The 19,542-nt window shown below is 49.3% G+C and overlaps 1 protein-coding gene across 2 annotated transcripts in view; it reads left to right on the top strand.

Moving 5' to 3' along the window:
* Positions 1-1,642: 1,642 nt before the first annotated feature.
* Positions 1,643-19,542, top strand: part of LOC139153732 (uncharacterized) — a 109,098-nt gene continuing 91,198 nt past the window's right edge. For both annotated transcript variants that reach the window (XM_070728048.1, XM_070728049.1), the window contains exon 1: positions 1,643-1,812. The gene's annotated coding sequence lies outside the window, so the exon portion shown is untranslated. The remainder of the gene's footprint in view (positions 1,813-19,542) is intronic.

Below are 19,542 nucleotides of genomic sequence, written 5' to 3'. Positions count from 1 at the left end.
TTACACTAATGACCATCCTCGCATTTATGCCCATTGCAGCATTATTAACAATAGTGTCACTCATTTCACAACTGTGGTGCTTCTTTTCATCATGGTGACAAGATAGGGTGCAAAACATAAAATGTTAGGATTATTGTAAGTCGAGGACCGGTCAAAAGGACAAAGACTGGTCAAAAATCACTTTTTCAGCCCTCTTAGGTAGTCCCTGTCCAAAGGACTGAAAAAACAAATTTCTGACCAGTACTCGCACTTTTGACTGGTCCTCACACTTACAACTGGTCATCATTTATGTCTATTGCAGTATTCTTTTTTTTAAAAAAAAATAGTATATTAAATTTCATATTTAAAAAAGGGTGAGAAGGGAAGGGTATGGGGGTCAGAAGAAGTAAAGATGATAGGCAAATGATTACATCATTGTTAAAGTAATTCTGAAATATATGGTAAATTATGAATGATATTACTAAATTGTCTTGCAAAAAGAATCGTAAGTGTGAAAAATGGTCATAAGTTGCTTTTTCCAATGCCATTGTAACTTTGAATGATCACTAAATGAAATGTTGTAAGTCAAAGATTACCTAAACAAAAATAAAAAAAGCTTCTTTGCTTGCAAAAAGCTGCCCTAAATAACAATCATTAGATTAGAACTGCCTGAAAACTGGAATTACAAATCAGGTTGGGTGCCAGAGCACCTTGAGGAATTTAAATAGTTAAAATACAATAACTATCAACTTGCTCATAAAGTGAAACCCTTTAGCAGGTCATTTAAGCTCTCTAAAAAGAGCACACCCAGGAGAAGCAATCCTTGGATCCATTTGCACTACTTAAAGATAGCAGTTGGTCTCACTTGCCTCATAAGATAGCCTAAGGAAATCGTCCAGATTTAAGGAAAGATCACTCTCCCCCCCAAAAAAGTAAAATATCAGTGCAAAGCTTGCATCCTGTCCCTTGGAAGTACAGGACTGTGCCAAGAACCACTAAAGTAGTAAAGGAAGACTCCCATCCCAGATGGAAAAAGAACTTTAGATAAATCTAACTACAAAGAAACAATTAACACTAGAATGAATAAGGGAACAAATACAGTAGCTGATGCTTGTTAAACCAATTACCAGAACAGATAGACACAAGAACTAGCCAGATTTCTGAAGTTGTTTCTTTTCCTTCCAAACAAAGCAAGTGTAATCTCCTCTTTGTTCGGATCGGTTCTATAGAACTGGTAGCGACCTGCTGGTGATGTCACTATGCCATCACTGAACTGGATCAGTCATTGCTGGTCCATGGGCACCTTCATCTTATTTCTGAATTTTTTAAAAAAAAAATTTCTGAGCATGTGCAGAGGCCATGTTTCCAGCACAGTCCCAGAAATGATGTATGGCTGCAAAATAGGACAAGGGCATTTTTCTGTTGAAAAATGCCTTTCTCCAATTTTGCAGGCAGGCTCCATTTTCTGTGCTTCCCATTTTTATTTGGTTTTCCTTCCCTCCCACAAAGCAAACGGAAGCGAGGGAGAAGGGGGTGGGAAGAAGGATAGCTCAAATTATTGCCATGATTTTTTGTTCTTATATTCTGTTGTTTAGGTATACTGTGGGACCTCTACTTATGAATCCAATCTTCTGGGTCTGCGACTTTCATCCTCAGACCTGCACAGATCATTCAAGTCTTGCATAGCGGGCTGAGAGAAGGTCGGCTCCTCAGAGCTGCTGCTGAGAGCTCCAGGCCTTGCCTGTGGAGCTCCTCCATCCGAGGAGTCTGCAGCCATGCCGCCAGCTACCAGGGGAAGAGATCCTGCACCGCTGGAATGCCGTTGAAGACCTGGTCAGTCCAAGGCTGTTTTGAACTTTTCTGAGCAGGACTGTGAGTGGGTTTGTTGGGCTGTGCTCCCTGTTGGGAGCGAAAAGTGAATGTTTTTAGACAAGTTGCTAGGACGTTGTTCTCGTAAGGCTGAGGACTCTAAGCGCCTTTGGATGTGATCTATATGACGCCTCCAAGTCCAGCCATCTTCTAGTTTTACAGAGTATGTTTTAGGGGCTAGTTTCTCAGTGATGGTTCCCTTAGCCCAGTTAACTCCCCCATTGAAGTTCCTTGGAAAAACCTTTTGCCCCAACTCCAATGACCTTTCAGGGGCCTATGAGTTTTTTCTTGGGTGTTGGCATATTCTGGGTGTAATTTGTCTAATGGGGAACTTTCTCCCGATCAGAAGTTCTGCTGGGCTTTTCTTTGTCATTGCATTGGAGGTGATGTGTTGTGATAACAGGACAGTGTCCAAACGTTCTTGGATTTGCCCAGTTCAGACCTCTTTAAAGCCTCTTTTGCCACCCTTACGAGCCTTTCTGCCAATCCGTTAGCACAAGGGGCATGGGGTGACTTGAGGGCGTGCCTGACCCCTAATTGAGCTAGGAACAGCTCCATCTGTCTTGAGGTGAACTGAGGCCCATTGTCTGATACCAAGATCTCCGGGCAACCATGGGTAGCAAAGAGCCTACGTAAAACCTTGATAGTGGCGCATGAGGTTGTACTTCCCATGAGGATGGTGTCCACCCATTCAGAATAAGCATCCACTATTACCAGGAAGGACTGGGAATCTACTGGCCCAGCAAAATCCACATGGACACATGACCAGTGGCCCCTGGGTGGTTCCCAATCCGTTGGCTTGGTTCTAGGAGGGCTAGGCCTAGACTCCTGGCAGGGGGAGCAGGTGGCCACCCACTGCTCAATGTCCTTGTCTAATCCTGGCCACCATAGGTGCCCTCTAGCTAGGGCCTCCATCCTAACGATTCCAGAGTGTCCTTTATGTAGCATGTTCGTTACTTTTCCCCTTAAACTCTTGGGCACTACTACTCGGTCTCCCCACAGGATACAATCCCTCATGATGGTTAACTCTTGCTGTTTATCTGTGAATTCTCTAAGGTGACGGTCCTTGCCCTTTCCTGGCCACCAATGTTCCCTCTAATTTTTTTTCGCTGTGGGCGGAAAAGTATAGTGTCTGAGCAGCATTCCCTTTGGGACTGGGCGGCATAGAAGTATAAATAAAAATAAATAAAATAAATAAATAAGAAAAAATCCCTTCTTTTTAATTAAAATAAATTAATAATAAAACAAAACCAAAGTCTATTACTATTATTACTATCTTCTCTTTTTCCATCCCTGTCTCCTCCCCCCTTGTGTGTGTGTGTGTATGTGAACTCTTGAAACATTTCCAATAACAGGTGAGGGCTATTGGAAATGGTTCAAGAGTTCACACACACACACACACACACACACACGAGGCTGGGGGTTTTTTCTGTTATTATTTGGGTGCTTTTTACCATATGCTTTAAATTAAGAGTAATTTTCTCTTTCTCCGTACTGAAGGAGCGGGTCCAGCAGTCACATGGGTTGCTCATGTCCAATCCGGTGGAACTGAGCCTAGTGTTAAAAAAGCTTGCTGGATCCGCCCCTTCCCCAGAATTCGCTCAGTTCTCGCATCCTGCGGTTGTATTGTGATAAGCTCGTTCAACATTCTAACTCCTTCCCTTCGATCTTTCCTTCAAAATTAGTAAGATATTATTATTCTTATTTGATTACTTGCCTTATTAGCGCCAGCCGTTTGCGGCTCGGCTTTTCCTTTGGGAGAAGTAGCGGTTTCGTTTTCCCGCGGCTTTTTGCCGTTTACGATTCCCGCTGCCGCTTGTGGATTCTTTCAATCCTTCGGCCCGGAGGTCCTTGTGCAAGTATTTATATATTATATATTTATTTATTTATAGTGCTATTGTTAAAGGGCTCGAGAAATACCTCCTGTGGTGCGAGACGCTTTTTTCTAGTCTCCTGGACTTAGTCGATCGCTTCCCCTTTAAAATTACTGTTACGGAGCGATTTTTTCGGCGCGAAGGCCTTCGCGCCTTTTTAATTTAGGCCTCTCGTGTTGGCCTTCTGCCAGCCGCGTGTGCCTTAGTCCACCGCTCGGATCCTGGAGTGGGCTTTGAGACGCTGAGGCTTAATTCTCCACCGGCTAAGCCTCCAACCAGAGTGCCTTGGTTACTTTAGTTAAAATTTAGGGAGGCTGGCCACGCTGTATTTGGGGACACGAACTCTGGGTTTGCCCAGATTGCCCTCAAGTCTCAGCAGCTCCGAGGCCTAGGAGCAGGATCCCTTCCTCTTGGGAAAACCTTGAAATTCTTCTCCCTAATAATCCAGTTTATTTGGCTCAGCCTTGTCTTCTGTTAATTGTCAGACTATGGCTTCCTTTCCCAAGAGAGGCACCACTCAAGGTCCCAGAGAGGCCAGGCCTACAGGCGATGAGATTACCAGTATCCCCCAGGCCTCGACCTCCTCTTCTTCAGGGGCCCGCCCCTTGACCAAAGTCACCAGGGCTGAGAAGAGAAGGGACCAAGCCCTACAAAAAATCCATGATAAATCAGCAAAGCGATTGAAAGTACAGGCCCAAGTGCTCAGTAGTCATGACCCCCCAGAGGCTCCTAATCTGCCTTCTTCTGGGGTCACTGTGTTATCTCTGGATGAGCCAAACCTAGACAGACCCCAACCTAACCTATGGGGATTAGGTCCAGAGGAACCAGATATTATTGAAGATTCCCCCCAGCCAGGATCCTCTCAGGCTTTCAGGGATTCTTCTGCCATTCCTGCTGATATTTCTAGTTTACCTCCAGAATTCCAATCTATTTTTTCTGTGTTATCCAAGGCCATTGATGCTAAACTTTCTGCCATCAATGCGCCCTCCTTACCTCATCCACCTCCTCGTCCCTCCCGCCCCTTGGGTTCTTCCCCAACGGTTAGAGCTCCAATTCAGGATGAATCAGATTCCTCTCAGGATGAATATGAGGATATGGAAGAGGATGAGGATCCATTTCAGGGCCTCTCAGACGATGAGGAATCCCAAATAAAGGTTCCTTCTCCAGTTACTATTTTTCCCTCTCAATTGTTCAAATCTCTCCTCCTCAAAGCTAGAATTTCCACAGGATTAGCGGCCCAAGAGAAGCAGGCCACCACATCCACTGACCCTCCGGAGGAGAATTTACCCTACTTCACAGAGGAACAGGAGGATAACGAGGTAATTCCTATGCCTAAATTGTTTAAAGATGCCTTACTTAAGCAGTGGGATTTCCCAGCTTCTGGGCTTAATCCCACTACCAAGGACAAAAAGTTGTACAAACTCTCTTCTTCCTATGAGGATCTCCTATCTTTTCCCAAACCGGATGAACCTGTCAAGATCCTTCACTCGGCGGCTGCCGTGCCAGGCGAAGCAGAGGAGGTCCTCCGTCCAGAGGACAAGCGGATTGAACAGATGCTCAAAAGAGGGTTCACCGCAGATTCCTGGGCTATTAAAAGTTCCGCAGCGGCTTCCTTTTTCTCCAGAGCCATGCTTCTGTGGCTTCGCCAACTTCAACAGCATATTCCTCCCGATGATTTAAGAGGTCAACAGGACTTCAACAAGGTATTTGCAGCTGCTCAGTACGTGGCTGATGCCACTTTACAGTCTACCAGATTCACAGCCAAGTCTATTGCGGCTTCCACAACGGCGAGAAGACTCCTATGGCTTCGCCCCTGGCAAGCAGGAGTACGTCAGAAGTGGCAGTTATCTCTGGGACCATTGAAGCGCGATCTGCTTTTCGGAGATCTTCTGGATCCACTCCTCACGGAAACCACGGACAAGAAGAAAGTATTGGGTCCAACCACCAAAAAGGCCACCAAAACGCAGTCCTTTCGTCGCCCAGGGCGTCAACAAGATCAAGCGGCTACCTATCAGAGAATCCCAGGTCAGTATTCCCCCCGCTTTCGTTCCCAAGGTAGGAACTCCAGGGGCAGAGGTTTTCGCTACCAAAGAAGAGCGTCCTCTAACAGGGCTTCAAAAAAACCTAGATGGTAGTTCTTCCTCGATTCCCATAGGTGGCCACCTAGCCTATTTCTCCTCTAGCTGGCGTCTCACTTCCAAGGACCCCTGGGTTATTGACACTGTTCAAAAAGGTCTTCTTTTAGAATTTACTTCTCCTCCCCCTAAACGTTTTATTTCCTGCCCTTCTCCCAGGTCCTCCTCAGATCGTAACCGTATGGAGGAGGCCATTTCCCACTTATTGTCCATCAGAGTCATTCAACCGGTTCCTCCCGGTCATAAAGGCCGAGGTTTTTACTCCATCCTATTTATGGTTCCTAAGTCCTCCGGAGGTTGGAGAGCTATTTTGGATTTAAAGAAGCTGAACCTATTCATCAAATATAGGAAGTTTAAGATGCACTCCTTACCATCCATTTTAGCCGCCATCCACCCGGGGGATTTCATGGTTTCATTAGACCTCACTGAGGCCTACCTCCATATTCCTATAGCCAAATGCCACAGAAAATTCTTACGTTTCTCCTTCCAGGGCAAGCATTTCCAGTATAGGGCGATGCCATTTGGCCTTTCCTCGGCCCCTAGGGTCTTTACAAAGCTCTTGGGGTCGCTGGCGACCTATATCCGGGCTTCGCCCATCCACATTTTATGTTACCTAGATGACATTTTGGTTCATGGGAACTCCCTAGAGAAAGTGAAAGTAGATCTTTCTGTCACCATGTCAGTTCTACAGGACCATGGTTTTTCCATCAACTTTGACAAAAGTCACCTCCAGCCTTCCACATCCATTTTGCACCTGGGATCCATTATTAATTCAGAATCCTCCCAGGTCTTCCTCTCTCCTGAGAGAAAAAACAGTATAGGGGAGTTGATTTCACGCATTTTACCTCAACCGTCAGTTTCCATAGTAACCCTGTCTTCTCTTTTGGGGAAGATGGTGTCATGCATAGGCATCATTCCCTGGGCTCGCCTTCATGCTAGGGAACTACAGTGGCTTCTATTACCCTTTCAGAGATCGGGGCACAGCAACTCAAGTCGTCGCATTGTCATCCCACCGATTGTTCGCAGATCTCTCAAGTGGTGGATGTCTCCGGCCATGGACAAAGGATCCCCTTTCAGGTGCCCGGATCAATTCGTCATCACCACAGATGCCAGTCTATCGGGATGGGGCGCCCATGCCCAGGGGATGATAGCCCAGGGCACGTGGTCCCCGGAGGAAGCCTCCAAGCCAATCAATTGGCTAGAGTTAAGAGCCGTATCCCTGGCTCTGAAACAATTCTCTCCTCGCATCCCCAACCGGCACGTTCTCATTCTCACCAACAACATAGCCACAAAAAGCCACATCTGCAGACAGGGGGGCACGAGATCCAAGGCCCTCATGAGGGAGGCCCTCAAGTTAGGCCTTTGGGCAGAAAAACACCTTCAGTCGCTCCTAGCCGACCACATCTCGGGGAGCCTCAACGTCCAGGCGGATTGGCTCTCTCGAGCAACGATAGACCCAGGAGAGTGGAATCTCCATCAAGACCTGTTCCATCAAATCAGTCTCAAATTCGGCCTACCAGTACTGGATCTTTTCGCGACCGAAGCGAACGCCCAACTCCCTCGCTTTTTTTCCAGATTTCCATCCCCGGGAGCAGAAGCAATCAATGCCCTCAGGAGCCCCTGGCCTCCAGGACTCCTGTACGCATTTCCTCCAATCCCAATTCTCCCGGACGTGATTCACAAGGTCCTCAGCGAGAGGGCTCGAGTAATCCTAATCGCCCCTCATTGGCCCCGCCGGCCCTGGTTCGCGGATCTACAACAGCTGTCCGTCCAGGACCCCTGGCGACTCCCCGTTTCGGGGGATATGCTACGGCAGGGGGCCTCATTCCATCCAGACCCGGAGTGGTTCCACCTCACCGCCTGGCTGTTATCAGGAGAGACTTAGAACTGCGTGGACACGACCCCGACACAGTGGAGGTCATTTTAAAGGCCAGAAGAGGTTCGACCAATCGAATCTACGACCATACATGGTCCAAGTTCCACCAGTGGTGTCTACTGGAAGGGTTTTCTCCCCTGTGCATCCCCATACACAGGATCATTTCCTTCCTTATGCAGGGTTTCCATCAAGGCCTCTCCACCAGCACCCTCCGGCGTCATCTGGCGGCCATTTCCTCTGTCCTAGCGGGGCCCCGCAGACAGCCTCTCCGTTCCTTTCCAGAAGTTCAGGAATTCCTCAAAGGTATAGCCAATCTCAGACCTTCCAAGGTTCACAGATATCCTTCCTGGGATTTGCCACGGGTTCTCCATTCCCTCACACAGGCACCCTACGAACCCCTAAAATCTGCGTCCCTAAGGTACCTATCTTTTAAGGTAGCATTCCTGGTGGCTATTACCTCTGCCCGACGCATTTCGGAGTTGGCAGCCCTTTCAATCAGGCAGGACCTCTGCCAATTTCATCAGGACAAGGTAGTATTACGACTGGACCCCACCTTCTTACCCAAGGTCAGTTCCATGTTCCACAGAACCCAAGATATTGTCTTACCTTCCTTCTGCCTCCAACGGGACCATCCTTTGGCAATTAGATGGCACACTCTGGATCTCATTAGAGCGCTTAGGATCTATATCCAACGCACAGGACCTTTTCGGAGGTCGGAAGCACTTTTCGTAGCCTATCATCCCAGAGTCATGGGTACCAAAGTGTCTTCAACAGTGATAGGCCGTTGGATCAGAGGGACTATCTCTAAGGCCTACGAGTCAGCCTCCCTCTCAGTTCCAAGGAACATCACAGCGCATTCCACCAGAAGCGCAGCCACTTCGGCCGCTTGGGCGACTCAAGCCCCGTTGGAGGAGGTCTGCAAAGCAGCCACATGGGCCTCACTAAATTCCTTCATCAGGCACTACAAGATTGATTCTTACGCCTCAGCGGACGCTGCCTTCGGCAGAAGGGTACTCCAATCCGTTATCTCTCACGATAGCAATCTAACCCCACCCTAGGGACCAATCTATTGGGTATGTCCCATGTGACTGCTGGACCCGCTCCTTCAGTACGGAGAATAGGCGTTGATTGCTTACCTGAACGCCTCTTCTCGTACGGTGAGCGGGTACAGCAGTCACTTCCCGCCCTTGTTTGTGTCTTCTCTATTTTCTATCTTCTGTAACCTTCTTTCCTCTAACTATGAGAGTTGAACACTAAAGAGCTTCACATCTGAGCCTAGTCTACGGATTCGCGAATTCTGGGGAAGGGGCGGATCCAGCAAGCTTTTTTAACACTAGGCTCAGTTCCACCGGATTGGACATGAGCAACCCATGTGACTGCTGTACCCGCTCACCGTACGAGAAGAGGCGTTCAGGTAAGCAATCAACGCCTATTCTCTCCCCCTCTCTTGCTCTCTCTCTCTTTTTCTCAATTTCTCTCTCCTTCTCTTTCTGTCTCGCTCTGTCTGTTGCTCTCTCTCTTTCTTTCTCTCTCTCTTGCTTTCTCTTTCTCTCACTCTTTCTATCTCTCTTGTTTTCTTTCTCTCTCTTGTTCTCTCTCTTGCTATCTCTCTCCTCCCCCCTCTTTCTCTCTCTCTATTTCTCACTAACTTTCTCTCTCCCTCTCTCTTTCCATCTTGCTCTGTCTGTTGCTCTTTCTCGTTCTCTCTCTCAGCGAGGGGGCTGCGAGAGCGCTTTCTCAGAGCGCTTCAGGAACGCCTGCCCTGCCTCTACTGCAGCCCCCTTGCTGAAAGCTCGGGACGAAAGGGCTCCCAGCAAAGGGGCTGCGAGAGGGGCAGGGCGGACATTCCCAAAATGCGCAGAGAAAACCCTCTCGCAGCTCCCTGGCTCTGAGCGCGGATGAGGAGGAGGAGAAGTCGCAGCTACCACCGCCACGGGAGAAGTCGCACCCCAAGGCGGGAGGCAGAGAAAACAGGAGAGGGGGCGGATCAAGTGGGTGGAGGGCAGCGGCGAGAGGCCAGGGGCACGAGGGGGCCAGAGGCACTGTGGGGAGGTGGGGGCAGCCGCGGCTCCCTTTCCTTCTACCCATGGGCTGTCAGGGGGATGGGGAGCATGCCCGGCACCTCAGCACTTTCGGCGCTCACCGCCCCCCACTCCAACGCCCGGCTCCTTGCGCGCCCTTGGAAAAGGGTGCATGGGGGGGTATTTTGGGGGGTGCGCATGCGTGCACCTTACGGGAAACAGTGCTAGCCACCCTCTTAGAATGTATTGCATGACTGTATGTAAGACTGGGTCTCTCCTGGTTTCAGTGGCTATGTCTTTGGCCATGACAATGGGCTGGTCTACTAACTCCAGCAATAGCACTTCACTGGCTGGTGCAGGGTCTTCGACTGGTTGCATTATGAGGCAATGACTCAGGGCACCAGCATGGTTTATCTGAGACCATGCCTTATGTAGGAGTGTGTACTGATAAGCAGCTAAAAAATAGAGCACCTGGTCATCCTTGATGATAGGAACGGTGGGGTCGGTTTGTTGCTGGCCAGTAAGCCTAGTAGTGGTTTATGGTCAGTCACCTGTTCGAATTCTCTTCCAAAGATGTAATTATAGAATTTCCTAACTCCTGCTACTAAGGCCAGGGCCTCTCTGTCAAGCTGGCTATAATTCCTCTCAGGGTTAGAGAGAGTTCTAGAGAAGTATGCTATGGGAGCCTCACCCCATTGGGCAAGATATGGGCCAGTACTGCACCTACCCCATAAGGGGAGGCATCATATGTGAGCCGTACTGGTAGGGTGTTATTTTATTGGGCTACCACGCTATGAGAAGTTAAAAGGTCTTTTATTCTCATGAAAGCTGCACGTTCACTGCTTTCCCATCTCCAGGCTGCTCCCTTTTGTAGTAGTCTGTGCAATGGCTCAGCTGCAGTAGCCTTCTGTTTTAAAAAAATAGAGTAGAAGTTAAGGAGCCTTAGAAAGGCCTGAAGCTCTGCCTTATTTCTTGGTTCAGGGGCTTCTCTGATGGTCCTTATTTTCTCTAAGGTGGGGTGTATGCCTTCACTGTCGATTTTGTACCCCAAAAACTCTACACTGTCACACATTTATCTGCCCTTAATTTCAATCCTTTCACCTGCATTCTAGTGAGGACTGCCCTGATTTGCTGATGCAATTGGGTCTGTGATTCGGCTGAGATGAGTATATCGTCAAAGTAAGGCACGGTGCCTTTAAGACCAGTTAACAAACATTCCATTAACCTTTGGAATAACCCTGGGGCTATACTGACCCCGAATTGAAGGCGGGTGCATTCATAGGCCCCTCGGTGGGTTACAATTGTTTGTGCCAATGCGGTGGCTTCGTCGACCGGCAGTTGCTGGTAAGCTTGGGCGAGTCCAGCTTTGCAAATATCTGCCATTGCCTAGAGAATGCAAAAGCTGCTGTACAATAGGGATAGGGTAGGAGTTGTGCTGCAGTGCCTTATTTATTGTTGATTTGTAATCAGCACATACCCTTAAAGAACCATCTGGTTTCATGGGGGTTACAACTGGGGTTTCCCAGGGGGAGTGCTCCACAGATACTAAGATTTCCTGTGCAATCAGTTTGTCTAGCTGGTGATACAACTTTGGAAATAGGAGTAAGGGGACCCTTCGAGGTTTCAATCTTATGGGGGGAACAGCTGGATCTAGGGAAAGGGAAATTGGAGGGCCTTTGTAAGAACCCAGGGAATTGTCAAACACATTGGGAAATTTAGAAACAAAATTAGGGGATTCCTCCACCCTCAGTTGATGTAGCCCAGTCACAGCCAATCCCAATGAGCCCATCCATTCCAAACCCATGAGGTTTAGCCCCTCGGACAATGATCAGGGGCAGGTTACAGTTAATGCTCTTAAAGGTGACAGGTAGAATAGCCTTCCACAAGATAGAAATGGGGTTCCCTTGGAAGTCTTTGATAATTGCAGATACAGGCATTAGCTGGGAAGGCAGTAAGTCTGGCATGTACAGTTTTAGCTTCTGCCAAGGCATTATGGAAAACCTGGAGCCAGTGTCCAGTTCCATCTGGCAGGGCTGCCTGTTCAAAAAGATAGGAATTAAGAGTTTGTTTGGACTAAGTTCCAGTCTGTTGGTTTCCCTGGGGCAAAGTTTACCTCGGTGTTGGTTTCGAGGTGGAAACGGTGGATACCTGGCAGGTGCGCTGTATTGGGGTCTTGGCATTCGGGTGTCTCGGTTTAGCCAGGATGCGGTTTGTAGTCGAGGTGGCCTTTGAGAGATGGGTTGGTCCTCGGGCAGGATGGCTCTGCAGGCATCCGCGACATGGCCTCTGCAGTCGCAACGGTGGCAGAAGGCATTCTGGAACGGGCATCTAGAGTGTGGGTGATTTCCACGGCAGCCAAGACAGGAGTAGATCTGAGGCTGTAGACGTGGAGGTCTAGTAGCAGGAGTTTGGATTTGGAGGCAGGCGTCTTCTGGGAGATCGTGGAGAAGGTCGCTGTCATCTGGTGGTGGCTCGTCATGTGGCAGAGAGTAGTCAAGGTGATGTACGGTCACAACTTTATTGTTCCTTTTAAGATCGGTGGCGGCAGCTTGGGCCACTTCAATCATTTGAGCCGCTTTGATCACGTCCTGAAGGGAAGGATCGTGTTCTGTCAGGAGTTTGTTCCTGATTTTGACATTTCGCATGCCGAAGATTAGCGTGTCGAATAGGCGCGCTTCCGGGTTGTAAAAATTGCACTGTGACAGAACAGCACGGAGACGAGTGGCGAATTGGTTTATCGTCTCCCCGTCGGTTTGAGCCATCCGAGAGAATTGGTGCCGGTATACTCGTTATTATTATAATTATTTATTATTTATTGGATTTGTATGCCGCCCCTCTCCACAGACTCGGGGCAGCTAACAACAATGAAAAAAACAACATGTAACAATCCAATTAATAAAACAACTAAAAACCCTTATTATAAAAAACCAAACATACACACAAACATATCATGCATAACTTGTAAATGGCCTAGGGGGAAGGAATATCTTAACTCCACCATGCCTGGCAATAAAGGTGGGTCTTGAGTAATTTGCGAAAGACAAGGAGAGTGGGGGCTGTTCTAATCTCTGGGGGGAGTTGATTCCAGAGGGCCGGGGCCACCACAGAGAAGGCTCTTCCCCTGGGGCCTGCCAAACAACATTGTTTGGTCGACAGGACCCGGAGAAGGCCAACTCTGTGGGACCTTATCGGCCGCTGTGATTCGTGTGGTAGAAGGCGGTTCCAGATGTATTCTCCGTACTGAAGGAGCGGGTCCAGCAGTCACATGGGTTGCTCATGTCCAATCCGGTGGAACTGAGCCTAGTGTTAAAAAAGCTTGCTGGATCCGCCCCTTCCCCAGAATTCGCTCAGTTCTCGCATCCTGCGGTATTATTGTGATTAGCTCGTTCAACCTTTCTAACACCTTCCCTTCGATCTTTCCTTCAAAATTAGTAAGATATTATTGTACTTATCTTGTTACTTGCCTAATTAGCGCCAGCCGTTTGCGGCTCGGCTTTTCTATTGGGAGAAGTAGCGGTTTCGTTTTCCCGCGGCTTTTTTCGCCGCTATAAAAATCGATTCCCGCTGCCGATTGTGGATCTTTCAATCCTTCGGCCCGGAGGTCTTGGGGCAAGTATTTATATATATTGTATATTGATATTTCTATTATTTAAAGGGCCATACCTGCTGCGGAGCGAGACGCTTTTTTCTAGTCTCCTGGACTTAGTCGATCGCTTCCCCTTTAAGAATAACAGTTACGGAGCGATTTTTTTCGGCGCGAAGGCCTTCGCGCCTTTTTAATTTAGGCCTCTCGTGTTGGCCTTCTGCCAGCCGCGTGTGCCTTAGTCCACCGCTCGGATCCTGGAGTGGGCTTTGGGACGCTCAGGCTTAATTCTCCACCGGCTAAGCCTCCAACCAGAGTGCCTTGGTTACTTTAGTTAAAGTTTAGGGAGGCTGGCCACGCTGTATTTGAGGACACGAACTCTGGGTTTGCCCAGATTGCCCTCAAGTCTCAGCAGCTCCGAGGCCTAGGAGCAGGATCCTTTCCTCTTGGGAAACCCTTGGAATTCTTCTCCCTAATAATTCAGTTTATTTGGCTCAGCCTTGTCTTCTGTTAATTGTCAGACTATGGCTTCCTTTCCCAAGAGAGGCACTACTCAAGGTCCCAGAGAGGCCAGGCCTACAGGTGATGAGATTACCAGTATCCCCCAGGCCTCGACCTCCTCTTCTTCAGGGGCCCGCCCCTTGACCAAGGTCACCAGGGCTGAGAAGAGAAGGGACCAAGCCCTACAAAAAATCCATGATAAATCAGCATAGCGATTGAAAGTGCAGGCCCAAGTGCTCAGTAGTCATGACCCCCCAGAGGCTCCTAATCTGCCTTCTTCTGGGGTCACTGTGTTATCTCTGGATGAGCCAAACCTAGACAGACCCCAACCTAACCTATGGGGATTAGGTCCAGAGGAACCAGATATTATTGAAGATTCCTCCCAGCCAGGATCCTCTTAGGCTTTCAGGGATTCTTCTGCCATTCCTGCTGATATTTCTAGCTTACCTCCAGAATTCCAATCTATTTTTTCTGTGTTATCCAAGGCCATTGATGCCAAACTTTCTACCATCAATGCGCCCTCCTTACCTCATCCACCTCCTAGTCCCTCCCGTCCCTTGGGTTCTCCCCCAACGGTTAGAGCTCCAATTCAGGACGAATCAGATTCTTCTCAGGATGAATATGAGGATATGGAAGAGGATGAGGATCCATTTCAAGGCCTTTCAGACGATGAGGAATCCCAAATAAAGGTTCCTTCTCCAGTTACTATTTTTCCCTCTCAATTGTTCAAATCTCTCCTTCTCAAAGCTAGAATTTCCACAGGATTAGCGGCCCAAGAGAAGCAGGCCACCACATCCACTGACCCTCCGGAGGAGAATTTACCCTACTTCACAGAGGAACAGGAAGATAACGAGGTAATCCCTATGCCAAAATTGTTTAAAGATGCCTTACTTAAACAGTGGGATTTCCCAGCTTCTGGGCTTAATCCCACTACCAAGGACAAAAAGTTGTACAAACTCTCTTCTTCCTATGAGGATCTCCTATCCTTTCCCAAACCGGATGAACCTGTCAAAATCCTTCACTCGGCGGCTGCCGTGCCAGGCGAAGCAGAGGAGGTCCTCCGTCCAGAGGACAAGCGGATTGAACAGATGCTCAAAAGAGGGTTCACCGCAGACTCCTGGGCTGTTAAGAGTTCCGCAGCGGCTTCCTTTTTTTCCAGAGCCATGCTCCTGTGGCTTCGCCAACTTCAACGGCATATTCCTCCCGATGATTTAAGAGGTCAACAGGACTTCAACAAGGTATTTGCAGCTGCTCAGTACGTGGCTGATGCCACGTTGCAGTCCACCAGATTCGCAGCCAAGTCTATTGCGGCCTCCACAACGACCAGAAGACTCCTATGGCTTCGTCCCTGGCAGGCAGGAGTACGTCAGAAGTGGCAGTTATCTCTGGGGCCATTGAAGCGCGATCTGCTTTTCGGAGATCTTCTGGATCCACTCCTCACAGAAACCACGGACAAGAAGAAAGTATTGGGTCCAACCACCAAAAAGGCCACCAAAACGCAGTCCTTTCGCCGCCCAGGGCGTCAACAAGATCAAGCGGCTACCTATCAGAGAAAACCAGGTCAGTATTCCCCCCGCTTTCGTTCCCAGGGAAGGAACTCCAGGGGCAGAGGATTTCGCTACCAAAGAGGAGCGTCCTCTAACAGGGCTTCTAAAAAACCTAGATGGTAGTTCTTCCTCGATTCCCATAGGTGGCCGCCTAGCCTATTTCTCCTCTAGCTGGCGCCTCACTTCCAAGGATCCCTGGGTTATTGATACTGTTCAAAAAGGTCTCCTTTTAGAGTTTACTTCACCTCCCCCTAAACGTTTTATTTCCTGTCCTTCTCCCAGGTCCTCCTCAGATCGTACCCGTATGGAGGAGGCCATTTCCCATTTATTGTCCATCAGAGCCATTCAACCGGTCCCCCCCGGTCAGAAAGGCCGAGGTTTTTATTCCATCCTCTTTATGGTTCCTAAGTCCTCCGGAGGTTGGAGAGCTATTTTGGATTTAAAGAAGCTGAACCTATTCATCAAATATAGGAAGTTTAAGATGCACTCCTTGCCATCCATTTTAGCCGCCATCCACCCGGGGGATTTCATGGTTTCTTTAGACCTCACTGAGGCCTACCTCCATATTCCTATTGCCAAGTGCCACAGAAAATTCTTACGTTTTTCCTTCCAGGGCAGGCATTTCCAGTATAGGGCTATGCCATTTGGTCTTTCTTCGGCCCCTAGGGTCTTTACAAAGCTCTTGGGGTCGCTGGCGGCCTATATCTGGGCTTCGCCCATCCACATTTTATGTTACCTAGATGACATTTTGGTTCATGGGAATTCCCTAGAGAAAGTTAAAGTAGATCTTTCTGTCACCATGTCAGTTCTACAGAACCATGGTTTTTCCATCAACTTGACAAAAGTCATCTCCAGCCTTCTACCTCCATTTTGCACCTGGGATCCATTATTAATTCAGAATCCTCCCAGGTCTTCCTCTCTCCTGAGAGAAAATATAATATAGGGGAGTTGATTTCACGCATTTTACTTCAACCGTCAGTTCCCATAGTGACCCTGTCTTCTCTTTTGGGGAAGATGGTGTCATGCATAGGCATCATTCCCTGGGCTCGTCTTCACGCTAGGGAACTACAGTGGCTCCTATTACCCTTTCAGAGATCGGGGCACAGCAACTCAAGTCGTCGCATTGTCATCCCATCGATTGTTCGCAGATCTCTCAAGTGGTGGATGTCTCCGGCCATGGACAAAGGATCCCCTTTCAGGTGCCCGGAACAATTCGTCATCACTACAGATGCCAGTCTATCAGGATGGGGCGCCCATGCCCATGGGATGATAGCCCAGGGCACGTGGTCTCCGGAGGAAGCCTCCAAGCCAATCAATTGGCTAGAGTTAAGAGCCGTATCCCTGGCTCTGAAACAATTCATCCCTCGCATCCCCAACCGGCACGTCCTCATCCTCACCGACAACATTGCCACAAAAAGCCACATTTGCAGACAGGGGGGCACGAGATCCAAGGCCCTCATGAGGGAGGCCCTCAAGTTAGGCCTTTGGGCAGAAAAACACCTTCGGTCGCTCCTAGCCGATCACATCTCGGGGAGCCTCAACGTCCAGGCGGATTGGCTCTCTCGTGCAACGATAGACCCAGGAGAGTGGAATCTCCATCAAGACCTGTTTCATCAAATCAGTCTCAAATTCGGCCTACCAGTACTGGATCTCTTTGCGACCAAAGCGAACGCCCAACTCCCTCGCTTCTTTTCCAGATTTCCATCCCCGGGAGCAGAAGCAATCAATGCCCTCAGGAGCCCCTGGCCTCCAGGACTCCTGTATGCATTCCCTCCAATCCCAATTCTCCCGGACATGATTCACAAGGTCCTCAGCGAGAGGGCTCGAGTAATCCTAATCGCCCCTCATTGGCCCCGCCGGCCCTGGTTCGCGGATCTACAACAGCTGTCCGTCCAGGACCCCTGGCGACTCCCTGTTTCGGGGGATATGCTACGGCAGGGGGCCTCATTCCATCCAGACCCGGAGTGGTTCCACCTCACCGCCTGGCTGTTATCAGGAGAGACTTAGAACTGCGTGGACACGACCCCGACACAGTGGAGGTCATTTTAAAGGCCAGAAGAGGTTCGACCAATCGAATCTACGACCATACTTGGTCCAAGTTCCACCAGTGGTGTCTACAGGAAGGGTTCTCTCCCCTGTGCATCCCCATACACAGGATCATCTCCTTCCTTATGCAAGGTTTCCATCAAGGCCTTTCCACCAGCACTCTCCGGCGTCATCTGGCGGCCATTTCCTCTGTCCTAGCAGGGCACCGCAGACAGCCTCTCCGTTCCTTTCCAGAAGTTCAGGAATTCCTCAAAGGTATAGCCAACCTCAGACCTTCCAAGGTCCACAGATATCCTTCCTGGGATTTGCCACGGGTTCTCCACTCCCTCACACAGGCACCCTACGAACCCCTAAAATCTGCGTCCCTAAGGTACCTATCTTTTAAGGTAGCATTCCTGGTGGCTATTACCTCTGCCCGACGCATTTCGGAGTTGGCAGCCCTTTCAATCAGGCAGGACCTCTGCCAATTTCATCAGGACAAGGTAGTCTTACGACTGGACCCCACCTTCTTACCCAAGGTCAGTTCCATGTTCCACAGATCCCAAGATATTGTCTTACCTTCCTTCTGTCTCCAACGGGACCATCCTTTGGCAATTAGATGGCACACCCTGGATCTCATTAGAGCGCTTAGGATCTATATCCAACGCACAGGACCTTTTCGGAGGTCTGAAGCACTTTTCGTAGCCTATCACCCCAGAGTCATGGGCGCCAAAGTGTCTTCAACAGTGATAGGCCGGTGGATCAGAGGGACTATCTCTAAGGCCTATGAGTCGGCTTCCCTCTCAGTCCCAAAGAACATCACAGCGCATTCCACCAGGAGCGCAGCCACTTCGGCCGCTTGGGCAACTCAAGCCCCGTTGGAGGAGGTCTGCAAAGCAGCCACATGGGCCTCGCCAAATTCCTTCATCAGGCACTACAAAATTGATTCTTACGCCTCAGCGGACGCTGCCTTCGGCAGAAGGGTACTCCAATCCGTTATCTCTCACGATAGCAATGTAATCCCACCCTAGGGACCAATCTATTGGGTATGTCCCATGTGACTGCTGGACCCGCTCCTTCAGTACGGAGAATAGGCGTTGATTGCTTACCTGAACGCCTCTTCTCGTACGGTGAGCGGGTACAGCAGTCACTTCCCGCCCTTGTTTGTGTCTTCTCTATCTTCTGTAACCTTTCTTTCCTTTAACTATGAGAGTTGAACACTAAAGAGCTTCACATCTGAGCCTAGTCTACGGATTCGCGAATTCTGGGGAAGGGGCGGATCCAGCAAGCTTTTTTAACACTAGGCTCAGTTCCACCGGATTGGACATGAGCAACCCATGTGACTGCTGTACCCGCTCACCGTACGAGAAGAGGCGTTCAGGTAAGCAATCAACGCCTATTCTGGCCCAATGCCATGTAGGGCTTTAAAGGTCATTACCAGCACTTTGAATTGTGACCGGAAACTGATCAGCAGCCAATGCAGGCCACGGAGTGTTGCAGAAACGTGGGGAAATCTAGGGAGCCCCACGATGGCTCTCGCGGCCGCATTCTGCACGATCTGAAGTTTCCGAACACTTTTCAAAGGTAGCCCCATGTAGAGAGCGTTGCAATAATCGAACCTCGAGGTGATGAGGGCATGAGTGACTGTGAGCAATTACTCCCTGTCCAGGTAGGGCCACAACTGGTGCACCAGGCGAACCTGAGCAAACGCCCTCCTTGCCACAGCCGAAAGATGATGTTCCAATGTCAGCTGTGGATCAAGGAGGACACCCAAGTAGCGGACCCTCTCTGAGGGGGTCAGTAGTTCCCCCCCCAAGGTAATGGACGGACAGATGGAACTGTACTTGGGAGGCAACACCCACAGCCACTCCGTCTTGTCTAGGTTGAGTTTGAGTTTGTTGACACCCATCCAGGCCCTAACAGCCTCCAGGCACCGGCACATCACTTCCACTGCTTCGTTGACTGGACATGGGGTGGAGATGTATATCTGGTTCAGTACTCTTGCTGGTTTGGCCGGCTTGAAGTGGTTGGCTAGCTTAGTGGTCAGCTGGTGCCAGGTCAGTCAGGGTTTCAGCGAGATCATAGAGCTGTGTGCCACGGTGGTTCAGAAATATTGCTCTTTTTCGGCCATC

This window comes from Erythrolamprus reginae, chromosome Z (assembly GCF_031021105.1).
Source record: "Erythrolamprus reginae isolate rEryReg1 chromosome Z, rEryReg1.hap1, whole genome shotgun sequence".
Classification (NCBI taxonomy): domain Eukaryota; kingdom Metazoa; phylum Chordata; class Lepidosauria; order Squamata; family Dipsadidae; genus Erythrolamprus; species Erythrolamprus reginae.
The sequence above is the reverse complement of the archived record's forward strand: the minus strand, read 5'-3'. Positions and strand labels throughout refer to the sequence as shown.